The sequence below is a fragment of the Myodes glareolus genome, chromosome 2 (assembly GCF_982192425.1).
Source record: "Myodes glareolus chromosome 2, mMyoGla1.1, whole genome shotgun sequence".
In the NCBI taxonomy this organism is placed as follows: domain Eukaryota; kingdom Metazoa; phylum Chordata; class Mammalia; order Rodentia; family Cricetidae; genus Myodes; species Myodes glareolus.
In genome coordinates, this window is record NC_142027.1 from 41,973,776 (window position 1) to 41,978,483 (window position 4,708).

At 34.2% G+C, this 4,708-nt stretch overlaps 1 pseudogene; it reads right to left on the reverse strand.

Annotated features, from left to right (window-relative positions):
- Positions 1–3,231: 3,231 nt before the first annotated feature.
- Positions 3,232–4,149, reverse strand: LOC125392831 (olfactory receptor 5H17-like; annotated as a pseudogene).
- Between the last annotated feature and the right edge of the window lie 559 nt (positions 4,150–4,708).

The window sequence follows — 4,708 nt, forward strand, 5'->3', positions numbered from 1 at the left end:
CAAGTGCCATGTCTGGGTCTACGGTTGTGCTGTAACTGGGTTCTCTGTTGGTGTCTCTGGCCTGTGTTATCACAGGTGACCATAGGAACCATGTATGTTAAAAACAGAGGGCCTTGCTGAGACAGGCCTACACTTCACTGGATTTAGGATGACTGATCCTGCCCCTCACTAGACATTGCAGCAGAATTGGTCCTGCCCCTCATGGGAGAACTAGTCCCTGCACTTGGGAGAGATGGTACCCTTCACCATGGTAGTGGGAGAGCTGGTCCCAAATGCATGGATTCAAATACTATCCATTGTATTGGAACATAGTTATGTAAGTGCTGGAAAAGAAAATCCCATCAATTATGAACACACAGCATCTGTGGGAACCTTTACAATAAATATCACACAAAAAGAAAGAGGGGGGAGGGCGGGAGGGAGGGAGGGTGGAAGGAAGGGAGGAAGGGAGAAGGAAATGCACAAACAAAACAGAGAGAGATATAAATAAGACAGACAATACAGAGAGAATTTATAAAACAAACTGTAAAAAAACAACAACATTAAATCCCAAGACTAAAATTTGTATGATCTAGTTGAGTCAAGGAATGCAGGAGAACACAGCCAACTAAATCAACTAAGCAGGGCTCACACAGACTAAAGTGGCAACCATGCCAGCCATGTGGGCCTGCACTAGTTCCTCTGCACTTATGTTATGGTTATTTAGCTTGGGAGTTTTGTGGGCTCCAAATAATGGAAATGGGATGTCTCTGACTATTTTTACTGTACTTGGGACCTTTTTCCTCCTCCTGGGTAGCCTTGTCAAGCCCTGATATAAAGGTTTGCCACTAGTCTTATTGCATGTTGCTATGCCATGTTTGGTTGTTATCCCTGGGAGGATATATCTTTTCTGAAGAAAATGGAGGAATAATGGATCTAGAGTAGAGATTGGGGTGGCTGGAAAGGAGTGAACAGAAAGGAAGCTGTTTGTTAGGATGTATTTTATGAGAGAATAAACAAAAAGAAAAAATAAAATACAATAAGATTTTAAAAAATATCACATTGGAGTTAGAGAAGACAAACAGGTGGAAAAGAGCCTAAAAGAAAGTACAAGAATCAAAGACTCCCTTTTTTTCACACTCAAGAATCCCATAAAAACACTAAACTGCAAGCCATGTTATATACACAGAGGAGCTGGTACAGAATCGTGCAGGCTGTATAATGCTTTTGTCAATGAAGAAATTGAAGAAGAGATGATACCAGGCAGTCAGGTCCAGAAGTTTGTCTGGTTTAATGCCAAACTGAAAAAGAAATGTGGATAATTCCTGTAAATGATGCACTGGTAGCCCAAGTTCATTTTGGTGCAACATTGTTCACAAATATTTATTTAAGGTCTGATGTGTATAAACCAGTAACATCTCTCAGTTATAATATATAAGTTCTTTTGTAACCCCAATAAGGTGAAGATTAGTTGGAGGAAAATATTCTCCTTCCACATAGAATGCTAGATGTTATGAATTACTGATCATCTTTATTTTCTTTGTGGAAATCTGAAAATATATCATGAAACCTATATTGGACATGAGCCTCAAAGAAAGCAGATCATTACCACTATAAATGAGAATGGGGCAGATGGAGAAGGGGGGCCTTGATGTTAAAAAAACAAGTAGTGGAAGCAAAAGCATTTACTAGATATGATGAAATTACATCTACTATGCATTTCTCGTTGTATCCATAAAAAAGGTTTCAGTAAATAAGAAAATCTTATTTACTGAAGAAATTGAAACATTGAATCAAAGATTTCTTCAAAGAGTCAAATTGAATCAAAGAATACAAATAATGCTACATGAGCAAAGGAAAATTTTATATATATATTATATATATATTAACATCCTTGTTTATATATTCCTATATATACATATATGGACATGTGTGTGTATGTGTTTGTGTGTGTACAATACATGTATTTATAATATCATCTGAACATACTCCTGAACAAGAGGCTTATACAGATCAGGGTAATCTGTATGATGTAAGCATATAATCTGGTAGCAATGACAATACGTTGAAAGTTACTAAAAAAGAATGTGATTTCACCTGAGAGCTTTTTGAAGAATCACCTGGTAATAATGTTTAGGAATGAAGAAAGGGAGAGCATGGTGAAAGAAATAAATTATTAAACTCTTACAGACACATAGATAAGTGGTGTTTAGGATGAGAATATCAGTTTCAGTATAAAAATTGTGTAATACCATTTTAAGAGGTGAATAGTAATGTTAGATCTGTAGATTAAACATTTTTTATATTTAAAAATATGGGTAAAGTATCTCTAAATATCAAGGGTTTTAGTTCCCAGCAACCTTGGAGGTATTAGATCCTTTCACCATTGCATGAATTCATGTCATTTTTATTTAAAGATTTCTGTGTGTACAAGTCATATCAATAAATATTGATGTTAATTAAAATTATAGTGTGCTTTTTCTGAGCTCAGGGTTTGACTTTTGGTTTTGGTATTGAAGGAAGAATGAAAATATTTCCTTCCCCTTATGCCACTTTTTTTGCTAAGTTTACATTATTTGATTCTTCCATCTACTTGCATTTTTAGTGAGTCAAATTGTGGATTATTCTCAGAAAAATAAATCACTTCTTGTCTTAACTCAAGAAGTGCAACAAGCTAAGGCTCTTCATACTGGTTGGATCTACCTTCATGAATTTGATGGCATTTTCATTAGTGTTTGACCATGTTCAAATATTTGTTTATTCATGTGTAATTTGTATGAGTTGGATTTCTGTAGCAAGTGAAATTCACCATTTCATATGAAATGTGCCAGGAAAGACATTTGATGGCTATGAGTTTTCCAGAGGGTTTCTTCTAGGAGCTCACACATAAACTTGCCAACAACATAAATTTTTCATGTCTCATGAAGTTCAGGCATAATAGCAGAATTTCCTATCACACTCAAGTACTTTTGAATAAATAGATGATTATAGTATTTGGCATATACATAACATAATAACATGGAACTATAAATTGTTTCCTTGCTTTCTGCTTTATTCTGATATAAGAATATCTTATTGAAAGCTTTTATATATGCATATGATCAAGGAATACAGATGTATTTACCAATGTAGTAAAGAGAATTACATACATAAATTCAATTTGATAACTTTTTCCAACATTTATAATTTTAAAATCCACATTTACCTTCACAATATTGTAATTTTAAAAAAATTAACAGATATTAATGAGATCTAAACTGCTATTTTCAACAATTTTTTCAGAGAATCTATGACTTGCTTATTTCTGAGGCTGTAGATAATTGGATCTAATACAGGGATTATAACTGTATAAAACAGAGAAAGGATTAGATCTTGATCATCTACTTCTGAAGATGCCAGGTGCACATACATGAAGAGTACAAGCCCATAGTACAAAGATACAGATAAGAGTTGGGCACCACAGATGAAAAAGGCTATCCTTTGTCAGACTTCTTTTTTAAAATTGTAAAGAGAACAAATGTGTAGGAGATAAGAACTGCCATAATGGTAAACACTTGTATTGAACCAGAGAAAATAAAAATTAACAGATAATTCAAAGAAGGATCAGTACAGGAAATTTTCAACATCAGTACATCATCACAGAAAAAGTGATACCATACGTTGGATTTACAGAAGGTTAATCTGAAAAAAAACTTTCATGAATTACAGCATGAATTAATCTACCTACAAATGATAAAACTAATAAGCGAATGCATGGTCTATTGGTCATAATTACTAGATAAAGCAAAGGATTGCATACAGCTACATAGCAATCACAAGCCATTGCTGCAAAAAGAAAACATTCTGTGGTCACACTGATTGCAAAGGAAAAAAATAGTACCCTGAATTCAGAAAGAGAAATTACCTTTCCCTTGTCCAAAAGGTTGAATAGTATCTTTGGTGTCACTCTGGATGATGGATGATAACCAAGTATCCACAAAGGCTAAGTTACTAAGAAAATAAGTACATGGGAATGTGAAGTCAAGGGTCAGTCCAGACAAGAGTGATAATACCAAAATTTCCCATAATGGTCATGAAGAACATCAGGAACAGAAGAATTTTCTACTGTGGTTGACATGTAAGACCTGTAAGAACAAACTCTGTCCACAATGTTTTTTTCTCCTTTTCCATGTTGTCATTGGATGTCTTCTGAAATTAGATTTAAGGAATGTAAGATAGTATTCACAGGGGGTGATTTGTGGAACTATTGAAGGCTCTTCTACTGATGAGATTTATTACAATTTTATCATAGCCTGAATAATACTACAACTGAAGGAATATTCTAGAAATTAAAAATGAAAATTTTTAAATTGATTCTGTGGTAATGAGTAGGCAGTAACAGATAAAGAGTGATTGTGAGACCATATAAGATTGTGATACATTATTGGGAAACCTAATGATGCTAGTCATCTTATGTCTTGGATGTGATGCATGAACATACGAAAAACTACTCGAACGAACTGAGTTTTAAACAATATCGAATGTGTTGTAAAGGAATTTATACTTTATCCCTTAAGAATAAGCTTCTAATAAGAGTCATAAGATGTGGATTGAATTACAGATACACTTTTAAAAAAAATATTTGCAAGGCAAAAAAAATCTTTAAGAAAATTATTGGACTGAGGAACCCTAACAAAGACACAACTACTGTCCTAAGATTCCCAAACAAATTTACCTCATTGGTGGCCCA